Genomic DNA, 21,078 nt, shown 5'->3' with positions numbered 1-21,078 from the left:
AAATCTTACTTTTGTCCCAATTCTCATCCCTTATTCTAAAGGCAAAGTAGAATTTAGCAAACAATGAAATTATTGTCAATATGATATTCACATTAACTAAAAAACTACAAAAAAATCCGTTAAAATTAATCAAATGATTCAAGAAAAGTCTCAGGATGCAAGGTGAATTTGTAACAATAACTTTCCACATAATAGCAATAAACAAAGTAAAATTTTCAAAATAAATGAATGCAATTCCCAATAGCATCAATAATCTTGAATCACTACAGCAGTAACAACAAAATCAATAACCTACTTATGAATAATTAGGTAAAGAAAATTATAAAAAGCTATAAAGAGAAATAAGGAACTATAACAAATGCATGAGTAGGAAAGTATTTACAAGATTAATATCACTCCTTCCCAAATTAATTTATATTTTTAGCATAAATCCAATCAAAATTCTAATGGACATAATTTTGGAACCTGTGAACACTTTCTATATTTCATTTGAAGAAAGAGTCATAAATCATAACAAAAAGTATTTTTTTAAGTTTATTTATTTATTTTGAGAAATAGAGAGTGGGGAGAGGGGTAGAGAGAATGGGAAAGAGAGAATCCCAAGCAAGCTCTGTCCTGATAGCACAGAGCCTCATGCGGGGCTCAAACTCACAAACCCCTGAGATCATGACCTGAGCAGAAATCAAAAGTCCTATACTTAACTGACTGAGTCACCCAGGCACCCAACAAAAATTCTGAATATGAATATTAAAGGGAGGTTTTGCTCTAATAATACAATATATTGTTGTGACACATATAACACAGGCAGAATTGGCTAGAAATTATGTACAAGTTAGTAAAATATAAGGAAATAATAAGCAATTATAATTAGGAAAATATAAGCAGTTCTAGAAACACCCTACTTAATGCATTCATTCAACAAATATTTAATGCCTGTCATATACCAAGCATTATGTCCCTTAAAGGGACAACATAATTCCTGCTATCAGAAAGTTTGATGGAAAAAAATTAATAACAATTTTCATTATGGTAGAAATTGAGACAAATGGGCATAGGATTCTATGGATGCATAATATAGGAAGGAAACCTAAATTTGGTGTATGATAAAATGAGCACCACAAATTAATGAGAAGGAAAGGATTTGTTTAATAATGTTGAGATAATTGCCTAACTTTGGAATAAAATCAAATATGTCCCATTAGACATAGATGTAAATTCCAGATGTATCATGGAATTAAATACAAATAAAATGCAACATAAAAAAATAAAAATGGAATGAATTACATGCGTTTTTGAAGAGGTCAACTGTACTTATGAAGCTTATAAGTGCTAAAAGAAAAAAATTAAAGCAAAGCAGATCTGAAATTATTTTGCAACAAATACAATGCACCAAAATCTATCTCTCTCTATATATATACTGAATACCAAAACATCAAAGGATACTTCACAGTGAAGAAACAACTCATTAACAAGCGTATGGAAAAACGTTCAACCTTACATTAGGACTCAAGGAAATAACCATTAAGACAATGGTTGACAATATTTCATCTAAAAAATTGGCAAAGAAAAAAATTTCATGCTTAATGCCATGTTGAAATTGCCTTGAATGCCACTTTCCTACAACCTTTATGAGCTCTAAAGGTATTCCCACCCTGTCCCAGAAAATCTAGGAAACATTCTTACCATATATAATTAATATAAAATGCTTATTTGCGCTACACCGATTTTAACACCATTAAGTCATAATAACCTTTTGATAAGTGACTATCACATCATCATGATATTACAGGTACCATACCAAGTACCTAGAAGGCATGCAATAAATGTAATGAATGTTGAATAGAAGAATTAATGAGCCTTTTTCTTCATCAATAAAGTAAATAAAAGTGTGGTGCTGGCTTCTCAAAAAAAATGTTTTAGAACTACTGATCAAGTAGTTCTAAATCTGTGTTTTTATAGAATGGAAATAATTTATTTTATTTACTTTTTAATTACAATAATTTATTTTTAGAAATAATCCTAAATATGAAAACAATTATATACACAAAGACTTACTACAATATGACTTAAAAAGAAAAATGTATAGCCTAAAGATTAAGCAAGAGAAATCTAAAAAATGTTATGTAATATTAATTTGGTGAAATATTACATAATCTTTAAAAAGAAATTTAAAATTCAGGTTTAAAAAGGCTTATGCAAAAATGTTAAATGTAAAAAGCATGTTTTAAAGTTGTATATTTTGTGCTTCAGACTCTGTCTCTCTCTCTCTCTCTCTCTCTCTGCTCCTCCCCCACTCATGCTGTGTCTCTGTCCCTCAAATAAATAAATAAACAAACAAACAAACGTTAAAACTTTTTTTTTTTAAAAAGGGGCTGCCTGGGTGGCTAAGCATCTGACTTCAGCTCAGGTCATGATCTTACAATTTGTGAGTTCGAGCCCTGTGCTGACACCTCAGAGCCTGGAACCTGCTTCAGATTCTGTGTGTCTGTCCCTCTCTGCTCCTCCCTCACTCGTGCTCTGTCTCTCTCTGTCTCTCAAAAATAAACAAACGTTAAAAACATTTTGAAGTTGTATATTTCGGGGGTACCTGGGTGGCTCAGTCAGTCAGGCATCAGACTCTTGGTTTAGGCTCATGTCATGATCATGCAGTTTGTGAGTTCAAGCCCCATGTCGGGCTCTGTGCTGACAGTGCAGAGCCTCCTTGGGATTCTCTCTCTTTCCCTCCCTCTCTCTCTGCCCCTATGGCACTCATGCTCGCTCTCTCTCTCTCTCTCTCTCTCTCTCCCTCCCTCCCTCTCTCAAAATAAATAAATAAAAAATAAAATTGTATATTTTGTACATAACAGGTATAGTGTAGCAGGTAAGACAGCAGGTATAGTGTAGTAGGTAAAACCCCATCTTCTCTAATCCTTAACTATCTCTATGAGCAAGTTATTTCACCTATTTAAGCTTCAGTTCCTCATTTATAAAATGGAAATGTAGGAATAATATTGCCTATCTCGAAGTGCTGTTATTTGTAAGTAAAAAATCAAATTAGAAAAAAATCAAATTAGAAAATTCAAATAGTGTTAATAGTATCAATCATACAATAAGCATTCAGTAATTGAAGCTATAGCTTTCATTTTAACTGTTAAATAAAACTAAACCAATGCAAACCAGAAAGGCTAGCTATAATAGTTGGCAGCTATGTGCAATGTGTTGGCAATAGTTTTTGCATGGTGGATTTGGCTGTTCAGAACCTTGGGTACACATTTTCTATGTTTGGGAAATGCCCCACCTTACAAGTTCATACATCACCAGGATGGATGGCCAGAAATCCACTTCCAGCTTTTCCTTACGTGTTAAGAGTCTAAATTATCCCTAATGTGGTATAAGTTAGGGTGGAAGCATGTGTCCGAGGCTTTTCTGATAAGATACTGTTATTCAAGGCTTCAGTTCTGAAGCATGTGATCCACAGAACCTGGAGACCCATTCTAAGAGTTGACATTTCTGATCTCAAGACAGTGGGGGCAGAGGATCTACCATCTGGCCCACATCAGTGATGTGAGTGGTAGAGCCTGTGCCAAAAGCAGGAACTGGAGGTTTGTTGTGGAGTGGTACTCCTTTGGATTTGGGTAGGCTAAAAACTCTGAGCAGGAAGCCCCCATGCCTGGGCCTCTGTTCATTAAGACTTTAATGGGTCCTACACAATTTTGTCTTCATGAGCCCTTCTTCCATCATGCGTGGGTGGGTGCATGTGCACGTGCACACACACATACACAACCTCTCTCTTTCTCTCTGTCTGCAAATAGATGATAGAGAGATAGATAGGTAGATAGAGAGAGAGATAGATGATAGGTAGATGTGCACATGTAATTACAGCTTATGACTACATTGGTATACAGATAAACATAATAATATTATGTAGCACAATTTTTTCAAAGTAAAAATTCTTTTTTTCTTCAGTTCTTAAAAGAAATTAAAACATTTTAATGGGCCTCTAAAAGCATTGAAGGTCATTGACACTGTGCCCACTATACCTGATAGAAAAGCCAGCCCACCCTATTGCTATCAGATGAATTCTTATAAACTAGCTGATTGGCAGCCATGAAACCTGATTATACAGATGGTGAAACCTGCAGTGCAATTTTTACTTTTTTCAACTTTTTTGAGGAATTTTCAACTTCTTAAAAAAAAGCATGTATTACTAAAGAGAAAATGATACATGAAGAAGAAGAAGAAGAAGAAGAAGAAGAAGAAGAAGAAGAAGAAGAAGGAGGAGGAGGAGGAGGAGGAGGAGGAGGAGGAGGAGGAGGAGGAGGAGGAGGAGGAGAAGGAGAAGAAGAAGAAGAAGAAGAAGAAGAAGAAGAAGAAGAAGAAGAAGGAGGAGGAGGAGGAGGAGGAGGAGGAAGAGGAGGAGGAGGAGGAGGAGGAGGAGGAGGGGGAGGAGGAGGAGGAGAAGGAGAAGAAAATCTGGCCAATAATGTATCATCAGTAGGTCATAGCATTAAATGCAAACTTTACATACATATCTCAGAATCTCAAGCTAGAAAGGGACTGTAAATATTATTGTGGAAAAAATGTCACTGAGTCCAATCCCACATGTGCCATTTAAATCACCTCTGACCAAGATGTCATGGCCAATGATACTGGGCTCAGTAGTTCACTATCTCAGGAAGAAAATCAGATATTCTATTTCTTCATAGCTTTGATGGCTAGAAAGTTCTTCTTTAATCCTGAGTCAAAATATATATTTCTGAAGCTTCCTTTTCCCCCCTGAATGCATCTCCAACATCTTAGTATTCTTTATGCTTCCATTTTAAACACCCAATATCAGTGCTTTGGAATCGTTGCATAGTAACCCTGCTCAAAAGACCCTTATATCTACTGCATACTTACTAATTTGATTCTGCATCAGTCTACCATTCTTCTGGGTAGCCTTTGCACCAGAGCAGAGATAGGAATTGCTAAATCAGAGGCACTGTCTCTTCATTCTCTTGAGATCACAAACTCATCATTTCCTTGACTCCCATCAGAGGAAAACAAAGTTACACTGGGCCATAGTTTGGAAACAAATTTGGAACCTAATACAAAATGCAGACATTAGTGTTTGGAAAGGAAAACTTCTCTTGTGATTTGTTTTTCTTGAAGCAGATAACTAAAACAGAATAGTGAAAACTGTATAAACCTGGGAGTCTAGAAATACAGATTCTAAGTCCTGGTTCTGCTACTTATTCCTCTGTAATCCATAAAATCCAAATCTCTCTGTCCCTTTAGGGATGTTTTAGACTCCTAAGATTGATTACTTGACTTCTAATAACAATCCCTAAGTCATTAGCTAAACAAAGAAGTAAAATTAAAATAAAACTGTTGAGCAATGTAGCCTCATTCGTATTTAAGATTTCCAGTAACCAGTGAACAGAAGAAGTATTCAGTGGTATTGAAATAAAAAATATACCATTGTTAGCTAGCATCCTGATTGTCATCAGTTATTTTTTTCTGCTCTTGGAACCTTATAGATTCATATGCCCCATCTCACAGAGAAGAGTTGCCATCACCTGAAAAAACACAGAAATACCATGTAGACATAAGTGAAGATAAAACCTATGCCTATATTAACTGAAAATCCTTTCCCTTAATTCACTCATTTGAAAGATACTGGGTTCCTGTATAAGTTATGGTAATGCTTGCTTTTGTAAGAGCTATCCATGAAATCTCAGTCTGGTTTGTATTATCTCATTGATCCAATTTTTGACTGAGGAGGGCATGGAAGGAGGCCTGTTTTATGAAGTCCTTCAGGCACTCATGCTGAAAGAGACTCCATCATCTTGCAGGCAAGTGGCTTAGTCACCCTGAATATGGAAATCCAACAGGGAAATGAGGACAAAGAGACAATGATGATCACATGAGAGCCTTTTATGGGCCAGGTCTGGAAGTGTCACATGATTCCCCTGGGTGAAAGTGGGTTGAGCAGTCATAACTCTATACCTTGGGATGGAACCAAGATCTCTGATGGACAGCTGACCATCTCCATCACAGTCCACTATGAAGATTTTATGAGGCTCAATTAGTCCAAGGAATGTTGCATACATTTGTCTATACCAATGGTAGATACATAAATAATGAAGAAAGTAAAACAAATGATTTGGTAATAAAGACTTTGGCATCAAGAATAGTTGAAGACAAGAGGATAATCAGAATGTGGTTATAGCCTGCCCGCACATTAGGGAGGACAGACAACAGGGGCCCAGGAGAAATGTAGTTCTGTGTGGGAATTATCAGAAACATCTTCAAGGCAAAAGTCATATTAGAAAAGGGAATTTCTAGGGTTGTTATTTTCACTGTCATATGATAAAATATACATATGCTCCTCAGGCTGGAGTACAGGATATTTTCTATGTGGATTTTGTCTCAGCCATTATTAAAATGGCTTTTGTTTTGTGGCTTCTGCAAATGTCCTCTGTCTGGAGGCACCTTTCATTAGGTGGTTACCTGTTGGAACTTTACCAACCCAACAAACCCTTGTCATATATATGCCAGGAAGAATATTGTCTCCCCTTGGAACTCTCATATTATTTATGTTATGGTGGCTTGTTATGTGGTTATTTATTTATATGTTGTTATATTAATTTACTTTTTCTGACTACACACATTGTAACTTAAAGTGTTATTGAGTGAATAATTGAAATGGTGAACTGATTTATACATTAAACAAGTTCTTTTTAAACACGTTGTACCAGAATTGCTCGGGGATTCGAGTCTCAGTCAGTATAATTGGGGCATTTTGCATTTCTGAAAAGCTCCCAGATGATTTGATTTCATCAGCTTTGGGAAAACAGATGACTAAGTCTACTGAATCTGAGGTAAAATTGTTAAGTCACATTTTAGACAAAAACACAAAGAGATCAGTGGTTTTAATTACCTCAAATACATTGATAGGCATATGATTTTAGCACTGGAAAGTTTAGAGAGGACTAGGATCTATTTCCTGGGAAAAGTAAATAAAACTTCTCAAGAAGGGAACATCTATCTATTTCATTTTTTGTATCCTAGTGCATAGGAAGTAGTAGAATAGATGACTATGAGTGAGTTCCAAAGTAACCATCATCACAGTAACATCACCTTTAGTACTGTCATACGAGTGAGGAAACAAAAGAAATAGTTAAGTATTAGAGAAAAAGACAGATGGCAGAAATATGTGGGCATTAGTTGGGAAATCATTTTAAATTAAAATAGAGAAAGTCAATAGCCTACAGGAATCCTAGTGATTGCTTACCAAGTCCCTTACTACAAGCCCAGAAAAAAAAATGCATGCTGGAGATTAAAATTACAGGCATGTATAATATAGGAAAACAATAATATTGGAAAAGAAAAGGTACCTATTTTTGTTATTTAAAGTTCAACCAGCTCTATTAATTTTGAGAAAATACAGCGTTCAAATTTTGCTCTTTTGAATAGCTTCATGCACAAGCAAGACATACTACCAGTCAAATGCCATAAACTGTCACCTGTTAAAAATCATCTTTCAAAAAATGGAAGGACAGGCAGAGTGAGGATGACAGGAAAGCCCTCAAAAGAGCCAATAGATCCAGTAATATCTGGGAATAAAATGGTTTCCCCCCAAACAACTTGTAAGATTACTTTTTAAGAAATGTCAAAACAAATAAAAACACATTTTAAAGAACATATCAAAGAAAAAGAGCCAGCTACAGACTCCGTGAATTCATGATTATGGTCCAACAAAGAGAACACTTAGGATTTAAGGTCAAAACAAAACAAAACAAAACAAAAGGACAGACATAAACTGATAGGCTGCTTCCTTTGAAAGGTAAGATTTGAGGAGACACCACACATTATCTGCACTTCTAATCTACCATTTCAGAAGTGCAGAATAAAATAATATACAAGTTATAATTTGTGGATTATACAAAAATCTAATGATATAAGTTAGTGTTTTTAAGCATTTATATATTCAAGGGCTGTGCCTTAAAACACTCATTATTATTTATCTTTGCTTTAGTTGTTTCCAAATTAGATAGGGCTGACTAAAGTCCAATAGATCAAGGCCAAACAAAGAGGGTCAAGAACTAAGAAGAGACCAGAGTGACTTCTCCTAAAGGAGATGGGACCTAGGAAGCTATTGAGATACATGCTCTTACAGAGTTCTTAATGTGTGCAATAGGGAAACCATGACTTGAAAATCCACATGGTTCCATAAAGAGATTCAGAAGCTTGGGTTATGTTTGAGCAGCAGAGATGCAGAGATCAGTGTCAAAAATTCAGAACATTACTGGGTTGAGTTTCAGTGTGGCTCCATGATTGTAGACTGAAAGGCTGGTACTGAAGTTCCCTGAAACCATGCTGTGCCAGAGCAGCTGATCCAGTCCGTGAGGTGACCCCCAAATCTGCATTTAGTGGCATTCCCTTATTAGCCTGAATTTAGCCATGGTGAGAGTATTTATACCTTGAAAATGGACCAACACTAAAAATTTGGACTTTTGTTTTCTAGAGAGCCAGTTTCTCAGCACACTACGGCCCTACAGAGACATTTTCAAGACTTCTACGTATTAGGACTCTAAGAGAACGAATTAGAGGAGACATACTAAATAAAATCCAAAGAGGATAATGATAGAGCTCTGAACCTAGATTAGATGTTGTCTAATTATATGATAAAATACCTCTGAGATAGTTATCCTATTCAGGGAGGTAAAGGTAATTAAAATTTGCATGAATATGAGATGTGTTTGGTAGATCCAGCGATAGATGACTTCATATCTCTCACTACAGGAGTCTCTCTAACAAAAATTTCAGAAGAGTATGTTAGAAAAACAAATTCCTGGACCAAAATCAAAAGGAAGAAGATACTCAGATGCAGCCATAGGTACCTGTGCGACACAAAATAGAGAACAAAAGGGACCAATTTAAGAAGCAAATTAAACTGTTTAATCCTCATCTGAACCTTCCACCCAAGTGTAAGAGAACAACAGAGACAAATCACTCTCATTTAAAAAAAAAAAAAAAAAAAACAGGCAGAAGAGGTTCCGGTTCAAGCCAGTGACATAGGAAAACTCTGAACTCACCTCCTTAACAGAATGCACCAAATTGCACCTATTAATAGAATAGTTTCTCCTGAAGAAGAACAGAGGTCTGACCAAACAGCTACTGAACAACGAAAGATAGAACAGATAAAGAGAAACCAAGAGAACAGCAAGAGAGATGAAGATACATAACAAAGGAACCCCTCCCCCACCCCTGATGTTGTGAATAGCATGGGGGGTGGGGGACAGTACAGAAAAAAAAAAAAAGCCAAGGTTTAAAAGAGCAACTAGCATATAAAAGAGAACACTAGAACGCTGCCAATTGGCAGGGGAGCTGCAGGCAGGTTCTTCAGGTCAGAGGGACTGTAGAACCACTGGGTTTACATTCCCATTCCACTTTAAAAGCTAAGATCTGAGCCAGGTCTGGACACCATAAGTGGGCAAGTCCAGTTGTCTCAGTGAGCTTGCAACTTCAGCAGCCCCAGGTCCACAAACCCACACCATCTCTACCCATGCTGGGGCACAGAAAATGAAGCCAGAATTTGAAAGGGCTGAGGAGCTATGGGAATGCTCTCCCTCACTCCTCCTAAAAAGCCCAGACCAGAGCAGGGCTGGACACACTAAGGGGCAGGTTTGAACATTATAGTTAGTGGGTCCCAATGCCATAAATGGCTGATCAGATCATCACAGAAATCTTGCCACTTTAGCAAGCTCAGAGTCCACAACCCACACTGGTCCTAGCCACACTAAGACACAGAAAAAAAACAAAAAAAAAAGCTGAAGTTTAAAAGAGCCAAGGAACTGTAGGAATGCTCTCTGCCCACTACCTGAAAAGCCCAGACTACAGCAAGGTCCAGCTCATAGTGAGCCAGCAAAAGTCACCAAGCATACAGTCTGCATAGTGGGACACCCATTATGAAAGACCACTCCTTCAACTTTAGGAAAAGTAGCTGTTTTGCCTAATCCATAGAAACAAACACAAAAAGTCAAGCAGAATAGGGAGACAGAGGAACGTACTCCAAAAGAAAGAACAAGAAATAATCTTGGAAAAATAATTAAATGAAACAGAGATAAGCAATATACCTGATAAAAAATTTTTTTGTTTATTCGTTTATTTTTTTTAAACATAATTTTTGGTCAAGTTAGCTAAGTGTGCTCTTGGTTTCAGGGGTAGATTCCCATGATTCATTGCTTATATGCAACACCCAGTGCTTATCCCAACAAGTGCCCTCCTCAACGTTCATCACCCATTTTCCCCTCTTCCCTGCCACCTCCTATCAACCCTCAGTTTGTTCTCTGTATTTAGGAATCTCTTATGGGTTTGCTTCCCTCTTTGCTTGAAACTATTTTTCCCCTTCCCTTACCCCATGGTCTTCTGTTAAGTTTCTCAAGTTCCACATATGAGTCAAAACATATGATATCTGTCTCTTTCTGACTGACTTATTTCACTTAGTATAACACCCTTCAGTTCCATCCACATTGTTGCAAATAGCAGGATTTCATTCTTTCTCATCGCCAAGTAGTATTCCATTGTATATATAAACCACATCTTCTTTATCCGATCATCAGTTGATGGACATTTGGGCTCTTTCTATGATTTGGCTATTGTTGCAAGTGCTGCTATAAACATTGGGGTACAAGTGTCCATATGAATCAACACTCCTGTATCTTTTGGATGAATTCCTAGTAGTGCTATTGCTGGATCATATGGTAGTTCTATTTTTAATTTTTTGAGGAAACTCCACACTGTTTTCCAGAGCTACTGCACCAGTGTGCATTCGCACCAACAGTGCAAGAGGATTCCCGTTTCTCCACATCCTCGCCAATATCTGTGTTTGTCTGAGTTTTTAATTGTAGCCAATTCTGACAGGTATGAGGTAGTATTTCAGTGTGGTTTTGATTTGTATTTCCCTGATGATGAGTGATGTTGAGCATCTTTTCATGTGTCTGTTGACCATCTGGATGTCTTCTTTGGAAAAGTGTCTATTCATGTCTTCTGCCCATTTCTTCACTGGATTATTTGTTTTCCAGGTGTTGAGTTTGGTAAACTCTTTACAGATTTTGGATACTAATCCTTTATCTAATATGTCTGATATGTCATTAGCAAATATCTTCTCCCATTCTTTCAGCCGCCTTTTAGTTTTGTTGATTGGTTCCTTTGCAGTGCAGAAGCTTTTTATCTTGATGAGACCCCAATAGTTCATTTTTGCATTTATTTCCCTTGCTTTCAGACACGTGTCAAGTAAGAAGCTGCTGTGGTTGAGGTCAAAGAGGTTGTTGCCTGTTTTTTCCTCTAGGGTTTTGATGGTTTCTTGTCTCACATTTAGGTCTTTCATCTATTTTGAGTTTGTTTTTGTGTATGGTATAAAAAAGTGATCCAGTTTCATTCTTCTGCATTTTGCTGTCCAGTTTTCCCAGCACTATTTGTTAAAGAGACTGTCTTTTTCCATTGGATACTCTTTCCTGCTTTGTCAAAAATTAGTTGGCCATACACTTTTGGGTCTAATTCTGGGTTCTCTATTCTATTCCATTGGTCTATGTGTCTGTTTTTTGCTGATACCATACTGTCTTGATGGTTACAACTTTGTTTAGAGGCTAAAGTCCAGGATTCTGATACCTCCCACTTTGCTTTTCTTTTTCAAAATTACTATTTGGGGTCTTTGTGGTTCCATATAAAATTTAGGATTGTTTGTTCTAGCTTTGAGAAGAATGGTGGTGCAATTTTGATTGGGATTACATTGAATGTATAGACTGTTTTTGGAAGTATTGACATTTTAACAATATTTGTTCTTCCAGGAACCTTTAAAAACCTCTAAAAATATATAGGTTTTTCTTTACAGAAACCATTTTCTTTTAAAAATCATACATCTTAAAACACAAAATTAATGTAAGTGCATGGTAAAATAAATGAAACAAAGGTAAAATATGCAAAATAAAATTATTTCTCCATGATAAAAAAGGAAAGAAAGAAAGAAAGACCATCTCATTTAAAATTGCACCAAAAAGAATAAAATACCTAGGAATAAATTTAACCAAAGAGGCAAGAGACCTGTATTCTGAAAACTATAAACATTAATAAAACAAACTGAAGATGATACAAGCAAATGTAAAGATATTCTACGCTCATGGATTAGAAGAATTAATATTGTCAAAATCTTCATATTACCCAAGCAACCTATATATCCAATGTAATCCCTATGAGAATACCAATAGTATTTTTCACAAAATAGAGCAAATGATACCAAAATTTGTATGAAGACCTCAAATAACCAAATAAACCCTGAGAAAGAACAAAGCTGAAAGTATTATAATTCTGGATTTCAAGATATACTACAAACCTGAAGAATCAAAACAGTATGGTACTGGCACAAAAACAGACACATAGATCATAGATCAACAAAACAAAATAGAGACCCCAGAAATAAAACCATGATTCTTTCTTCAATTTATCTCACTGACAAAAGAGGCAAGAATATACAATGGAAAAAGATAATCCTTTCAATAAATGGTGCTGGGAAAACGGGACAACTACATGTAAAAGAATGAAACTGAACCACTTTTAACACCATACACAAAAATAAAATCAAAATGGATTAAAGGCTTAAATATGACACCTGAAAACACAAAAATCCTACAAGGGAACACAGGCAGCAATTTTTCTGACATAAGCCATAGCGACATTTTTCTAGATATGTTTCTGAAGGCAAAGGAAACAAAAGTAAAATTAAACTATTAGGACTACATCAAAAATAAAAAGCTTTTGCACACAAAAGGAAATAATCAACAAAACTAATGGGAGAACCTACTGAATTGGAGAAGATATTTGCAAATGATATACCTGATAAAGGGTTAATATCTAAAATGTATAAAGAACTGATACAACTCAACACCAAGAAGATAAACAACCAAATTAAAAATGGGTAGAGGACCTGAATAGACATATTTCCAAAGAACACATTTGGATGGTCAACAGACACATGAAAAAATGCTCAATATCACTAATCATCTGGGAAATGCAAATCAAAACCACAATGAGATGTCACCTCATCCTGTTAGAATGGACACAATCAAGAAGATAAGAAACAACACTCATGCACTGTTAGTGAGAATGTAAATTAGTACAGCACTGTGTAAAACAGTATGAAGTTTCCTCAAAAAATTAAAAATAGAAATACCATATGATCCAATAATTCCACTATTGGGTGTTTACCCAGGGAAAATGAAAACACTAACTCATAAAGACATGTGCAACCCTATGTTTATTGTAGCATTATTTAATATAGCCAACACATGGAAGCAACCTAAGTGTCCATCAATATATGAAGATAAGCTATAAAGGAAGTGTGAAATTGTGTCATTTGAGACAACATGGATGGACCTACACAGTACTATACTAAGTGAAAAAAGTCAAACTGAGAAAGACAAATACCATATGATTCTATTCATAACTGGAATTTTTAAAAGTAAACAAAAAGCAAAGGCAGCACTATAAATACAGAGAACAAACTGATGGTTGTCAGAGGGGAGCGGCTGGGCAGTTGGACAAAATGGGTGAAGGAGAGAGTGTAGACACAGGCCTCCAGTTATGAGATGAGTAAGTCATTAGAATAAAAGGCAGAGCACAAGGAATATAGTCAGTGTTGGATGCTAGGGTGGCTCAGTCAGATGAGCATATGACTTTTGATTTCATCTCAGGTCATGATCTTAAGGTCCTGAGATCAAGCCCTGCATCAGGCTCCATGCTGTGCATAGAGTCTGCTTGAGATTCTTTCCCTCTCCCTCTGCCCCTGCCTGGCTTGCGTGCTCACGTGCGCGCGCGCGCTCTCTCTCTCTCTCTCTCTCTCTCTTTCAAAAAATAAAAATAAAAGGAATACAATCAGTGATATTGTAATAGAGGTGTAATGGAACAGATGGTACCTATATTTGTTATGAACATAGAATAATATATAAACTTGTCAAATCACTAAATTGTACACCCTGAAACTAATGTAACATTGTGTGTTAACTATACTAAAATTAAATATGTATATAAAGACATGTGCATCATGATTTCCCTAGGTCCTAGTCAAGTTTGTAGACTTGAAGTCTGTAGTTTATAGACTAATGTAATGCCATGCACATATTTTGGATCAAACTGAAAAGTAAGGAGCTAACACAGAATTAATATAACTATATGATTACAGGCAGTGGGGAAGGACACATGCTCTAAAGTGATGAGCAACAACCTGAATTTATTTGTAAAATTCAGGAATACTCACTAGTGATTCTTAGAAATTCTTGGAGGGAGACCAAAATTTCTTGAATAGAATGGGGACTCAAGATTATTGCTCCTTGGATACCAAAGGAAAATGTGGTACCAAAAATATGACTTTTACTCATAGAATCCAGGGCTTTAACAGAGCCATGATGCAATCTGGGAATCTCTAGACTATTTCTCTTGGGAATATGAATCTTAGTGATGGAGCAGTTAATAAGAATGAGAGAACTTTGGGCATCATAACAGGGTTACAGTAAAAATACTGGAAATTTTTTCCCATCCTAGAACATCATGTATAGTTCTTATCACTGTACCTTAAGAAAAGTACTTCAAACTTAAAAAGAGCCAGAAAACAGCACCTAAAGCCATCAGGTGAGTGATGTATGAGGGCTGCCATATACAGTCAGATTAAAATGGAAAGTTTTTTCTAATGTGGAAACAGAAGCTGATAAATAATTGCAACATAAAAAAGAGCAGCTTAAAAATCAATATAATTTACCAATGTAATATAGATTTGTTCAACAAGTTTCAGAGTACTAGGGCAAAAAGATGTGCTTTAAGTAAGATTATCAGTATTTTATTAATACCAATTAGAAATTCATAGAATTCAATAGAAATTCATTCTGGCAATATAGAGACATTACATAAGAATTTATCAAATTTATGAAGAAGTAAGCCACAAACAATTATTAAAAGAAATCTTAGATATAGTCTATCTTTACAGTTGAAAGTCACAACTTCTAATAATTATGCCTTAACACATCCACTGGCAATCAAACACTAGAATTAGAAGACCCAAAGTATATCACCAATTAAATTCCAGAATATTATAAAATATTTTTAATGTTTATTTATTCAACATTAGAGAGAGACAGAGTGTGAGTGGGGGAGGGCAGAGAGAGAGAGTGAGACACAGAATCTGGAGCAGGTTCCAGGCTCTGAACTGTCAGCACAGAGCCTGACAGGGGGCTTGAACTCATGAGCTGTAAGATCATGACCTGAGCCAAAGTCAGCTGCCCAACCAAATGAACCACCCAGGTGCCCCTATTCCAGAATATTTTTAAAAACCAATTTAACAATAACTGATAACTAATTTCATAAGATAAAAACATCAGTAAATTAAAGAATTCCTTAGAAAAAGGCATCTTTGGGGCATCTGGGTGGCTCTATCAGCTAAGTGTCCAACTTTGGCTCAGGTCATGATCTTGTGTTTCATAGATTCGAGCCCTGCATTGGGCTCTGTGCTGACAGTTCAGAGCTTGGAGCCTGCTTCAGATCCTATGTCTCCCTCCCTCTCTGCCCCTCCCCTGCTCACTCTCTGTCTCTCTCACTCTATCAAAAATAAATAAACATTCAAAAAAAGAAAAAAAAAAGAAAAAGGAAAAGAAGGAAAAGGTCTCTTTGTTCAGATATTATGGAAACAATTGCAATTTAGGGGTCTTATATTTAGTTGTTGATTAATAGTGATTTCTACTGTAAAAAGAATTAGCAATCAAGGGGGAACTGAAGTTATCAGAATGTTAATTTGTAATTTGGGGTACTAAAGCAGAGATACTTGCCTGCCTATCAGAGAATCTTTGTTCTGTATGAGATTTCAAGAAATTAGTCTGCTCCTTTATAGGAGACTTCAGAGAAGTCATAAACACATACATTTTTTAACTTGACACTAAGGGAGATACTACATTACTTTGATAGAGGAGACTGTGAACTCAAGTCAGAGAGAGCAAAGCAGTAAAAATCCAGGCATAGTCTCAATCTTCATTTAAATGTTTTCGGGAGCACCTCACTGGAGTGGGGATTGTCTCATTTAGAAAGAAAACAAAACAAAAAACCTGTATTTAACTTTTAATTTTTTTAATGTTTATTTATTTATTATTTTTTAATTTTTTAACGTTTATTTATTTTTGAGACAGAGAGAGAGAGCATGAACGGCGGAGGGTCAGAGAGAGGGAGACACAGACTCTGAAACAGGCTCCAGGCTCTGAGCTGTCAGCACAGAGCCCGACGCGGGGCTGGAACTCACGGACCATGAGATCATGACCTGAGCCGAAGTCGGCCGCTTAACCCACTGAGCCACCCAGGCGCCCCGGTGTTTATTGATTTTTGAGAGAGAGAGGGGGCAGGGAGAGCAGGGGAGGGGCAGAGAGAGAGGGAGGCACAGGATCTGAAGCAGGCTCCAGGCTCTGAGCTGTCAGCACAGAGCCCTACACAGAGCTTGAACTCGCAAACCATGAGACCATGACCGGAGCTGAAGTCAGATGCTTAACCAACTGAGCCACCCTGGCACCCCTCAGGTATTTAACTTTTAGACTGATAGTCTATATCTCTGAACTACAAAAACCCAATGTATAACATTCATTCAAAGGGAGATTTGTAAAAAAACAAAACAAAACAAACAAACAAAAAAAAAAACAACAAAAAAAAGGGAGATTTGTTTTCCAAAATCTGAGTTTTCATAAACATCACAAAGATTAATACTCCTTCATCATTTGAGAAGGAAAATAATTTATTTTTCATAATATAAGACATTACCTAATTTGATCTTCAAGACAGTCCTAGAATGGGTAAGAGTAGGTAACATGATTTCTATTTTATAAAAGAAAAAAGTAAATCTCTAAGAACTAGCAAATATATCAGTAACTTCCTATTTTTCAATGTCCACTGTATGATCTGGTTTAATTGGAGACTTAGCTAGGTTAAGGAATTGAGATTTGAATGGATCTGTCTGATTCTAAACCCATGCTCTTAACCCACTATATTTTAGATTTCTTGTCCAAGGTAACATGCATTTACTACTAGAGCTAACAATTACACTCCCGAACTAGTGTTCTTCTTGATTATACAAATTGCCTCCCACATCTATCCACAACTAAACAGCAGTGTGAATAAGGCTGGCAATGGCTAGCCATTCACTGAATTATTTTCCCTTTGTTTGTATGCACACACCTAGACTACACTTCCCAGCCTTCTGTGCAATTACGCATGGCCACATGACTGAGATCTGGTTGACAGCATGTAGATAGATGCTTTGTACATGTATTACAGACTGGGCCTAATAATTCTCCCATACTCTCCTCCTTGTTCTTCCCCACAAAAGGAAAGATCTTGTTTCCCTACATTACCATATATTTGAAGGCCTTCTACCTATCAAGAATGGTCAGATTGCAATTTGTATGGAAAGAAGAAATAAACTTTTATTCCCATGAGCCACCAAAATTTTGGAACTTCCAAAGGGATTGTATCATTTCATGCTCCCACCAGCAAAGTAGGAGAAGTCCAATTATTTCACATTCTTACCAACATTTGGTGTTATTCATCTTTCTAGTATTAGATATTCAATCCATATGTAGTGATAAATGTGGCTTTAATTTGCATTTTCCTGATAACTTATAATTTTAAGCATTTTCTATGTTCATAACCCATTTGTTATTTGTTCATTTGAAACTATTCCAACCTTTTCCCTATTTTTCACTGGGAAATTTGTCTTTTCATTATTATGTGATAGCAGTGTTTATATTCTGGATATAATCTCTTATCAAATATATTTTTGTTGGAATACTTTTTTGTCATGAATATTTTCTTCCTATATGTGACTTGCCATTTCATTTTCCTAATGGTATTTTTCAAATAGAATACATTGTACACATTTTTAAAATCCAATTATCTGTTTTTCTTTTTATAGCTTGTGTGGTTTTTTTTTTAGCATATATTAGAAATCGTTTCCTGAACAAGTTCATGAGACAAGTCTACTTTGTTTGCCTTTAGAAGGTTTATCTAGAATATAGCCCATCTAGTGAGAGTAAGAGCTGGTGTCATTCTATTACCTAAATTTATCCATTTCCAACAACATTTATTGCAAAGAATTTTCTAAATGATTGCCTTGGCACCTATATCAAAAATTAATTGACTGTTACATGTAGGTCTATTTCTGGACATTCTATTTTATCTATTGACCTATTTGTCTAAATGTATGCCACTAGATGCTGTCTGGAACTTAATAACATTATAGTACATCTTAAAATTAGGGACCATAAATCCCCCAACTTTGTTCTGTTTCAAGAGGTTTTGTCTATTCTAGGTCTTGTGTATTTCCATATAATTTTAGTATCAATTTGTCAATTTCTACCTCCAAAGAAGGCTTCTGGGATTTTAATTGGGATTGCATTTAATTTATAGAGCAGTTTTGGGAGAAAAGACTTAATTGAGTTCTTTAATCTATAAATATAGTTTAAAGATTTTCTTTAAATTCTGTAAACAAAATTTTATAATTTTCATTCCAGAAGTCTTATACATATTTTATTAAAAATCCCTGAATATTTTATTTTGGGGAATGCTTTTATAAATAATGCATCCAAAATGTATCTTTTTTTTTTTTTCTTTTTAGAGAGAGAAAGCCCAAGATGGGGAAAGAGGCAGAGAGAGAGAGACCGAGAACCTTAAGCACACTCCATGCTCAGTGCAGAACCCAATACGGGGCTCTATCCCACAACCCTGGGATCGTGACCCGAGCCAGAATCAACAGTTGGACCCTCAACCAACTTAGTCATCCAGGTGCTTTAAATAACACTTGATCTTTAAGGAAATCCTCCATTTTATTTAAAATTTCCCACTTTTTGTAACGTTCTTTTATATTTTTCTTAATATCTTTAGGATGTGTATTATTATCCTGTCTTTCAAATCCAATATTTGTAATTTGCACTTCTCTTTTCTTGATCAGTCTTGTTAGAGGTTTATCAATTTGATTAATCCTTTGGAAAAAAACATTCCTAGCCCTTTAACTTTTTGTCTCTTTTTATTTCATTGATTTCCTGACTTATTATTTCTTTTCTTCAACCTTGGTTTTAATTTTCTCTCCTTTGGTTAGCTTTTTTTTTTTTTTTTAAGACTGTTTACTTTTTTTATTTTGAGAGAGAGAAAGAGAGAGTGCATATGTGAGTGGGGGAGGGGCGGAGAGAGAGGAAGAGAGAAAATCCCAAACAGGCTCTGAGCTGTCAGCAAAGAGCCCACCTTGGCTCTGGAAAGTCCGGGGGACTGTTAACCAACTGAGCCAGGCACCCCTCCCTTTTTAAGCTTCTTAATGTGAAAATTTAGGTTACTAATTTGAAGTGTTTCTTCTATTATAATATAAACATTAAAAGCATTCATTTATTTCTAAATACTGCTCTAAGCTGTATCCTACAAATGTTAATATGTTGGGTTTAATTTTTACTTAAAATAAAGTATTTCTGGTTTTCCTTGGAGATTCTTCTTTGTACCATAACTTACTCAGATATGTGCTACTTAATTCCCAATATTTGGTGAGTTTTAAGATTTCTTATGTGTTTTTTTTTTTTCTAATTTAATTATATTGTACCTATTGTGATCAGAGAAACTATTGTATAAAAGGTCAGTCTTTTGAAACCTTTGAAACTCCTTTTATGGCCCATCATTGGTCTATGTTAGTGAGTACTCCATAAGTACTGGAGAAGTGTTCTGCAGATGGCAGGAATGGTATTCTACAAATATAAGTTAGATCAAGTTGATGGTGTTTTCAAGTTTATCATAGACTTACTGATTGATTGATTGATTTTTTGTCTAGTGGTTCTATCAATTCCTGAAAGGGGATATAAAAATACTAACAATGACTAAGCATTTGTGTATTCTTCCTTGAATCTTGCCAATTTTTGCTTCATGCATTTTATGCTCTGTTGTTCAGGTGTATACATGTATAGAATAGTTATATCATCATATATATTGACCTTTTTGTCATTATGAAACATTTCTTCTTTTTAAGTAATAATTCTAGGCTTGAAGTTACTTTGTCTGATTCCAATATAGCTACATCAGCATTAAAATTTCTGATTATTGTTGGCATGTTACATATCTTCCCATCCTTTTATTTCAACATATATGGTGTCTTTATATTAAGAGTTCATCCCTTATAGATGGCATATATTTTATTTTATTCTGTTGCATTTTTGTTAATTTTTTATAACTCTTTGTATAATGTTTTTAAATGGTGTCTTTAAATGCTCTAATTTACACCCTTAATTTATCATACTCTATTATTGTATCATTTCAGGTAAAATGTAAGAAATTCATAATCTGGGGGCACCTGGTTGGCTCAGTCGGTTGAGCATCCGACTGCGGCTCAGGTCATGATCTTGGGGTAGAGGAGTTCGAGCCCCATGTCAGGCTCTGTGCTGACAGCTCAGAGTCTGGAGCCTGATTCAGATTCTGTGTCTCCCCCTCTCTGCCCCTCCCCACTCATGCTCTGTCTCTGTCTCTCTCAAAAATAAACATTAAAAAATTCAAAAAAAGACATGCATAATCCCATTTGTCCCCCTTTCTTTGTGCTTTTGCTGTCATATCTTATAAATATTGTCCCCAGAATATATTATTGTTGTGCTAAATAGTCTTCAGTTAAAGAAAATAATAAAAAGATAAAATGTAGGCTTTCATATTTACCAACATATTTATGGTTTCTAGAAATGTTCATTCTTTCCTGTTGACAAAAGTCCCTATGTGGCATCATTTCCCTTCAGCCAGTAAAACTTACTTTAATTTTTCTTGTATGCAACTCTGCAGACAGAATTCCCTCAAAATGAGAAATGTGATTTTATCCTCAATTTTGTTGCATATGTTCTTTGAATATAGAATTCTGATTTAATTTTTGTTTTCTTTCTAAAACTTTAAGGACATTGTTCTATTGTTTTCTAGCTGCTATTGTTTCTGATTAAAAAAAATCATCCATAATTTGTGTTATGGTTCTCCTGTGTGTAATGTGCACTTTCTCTCTGGCTGCTCCCAATATTTTTTTTTCTT

At 35.6% G+C, this 21,078-nt stretch overlaps 1 protein-coding gene across 9 annotated transcripts in view; it reads right to left on the bottom strand.

Moving 5' to 3' along the window:
* The window catches only part of INPP4B (inositol polyphosphate-4-phosphatase type II B), a 759,315-nt gene that overhangs the window by 392,803 nt on the left and 345,434 nt on the right, over window positions 1–21,078 (bottom strand). For 7 of the 9 annotated variants that reach the window (XM_042935413.1, XM_042935409.1, XM_042935410.1 and 4 more), the window contains exons 2-3: window positions 5,438–5,537; window positions 4,879–5,063 (exon numbers count right to left, since the gene is read on the bottom strand). The exons of the other annotated variants lie outside the window; for them this stretch is intronic. The gene's annotated coding sequence lies outside the window, so the exon portion shown is untranslated. The remainder of the gene's footprint in view (window positions 1–4,878; window positions 5,064–5,437; window positions 5,538–21,078) is intronic. 9 annotated transcript variants of the gene reach the window in all.

This window comes from Panthera leo, chromosome B1, assembly GCF_018350215.1.
Source record: "Panthera leo isolate Ple1 chromosome B1, P.leo_Ple1_pat1.1, whole genome shotgun sequence".
Taxonomy (NCBI): domain Eukaryota; kingdom Metazoa; phylum Chordata; class Mammalia; order Carnivora; family Felidae; genus Panthera; species Panthera leo.
This window is presented reverse-complemented; position numbering and strand designations above follow the sequence as displayed.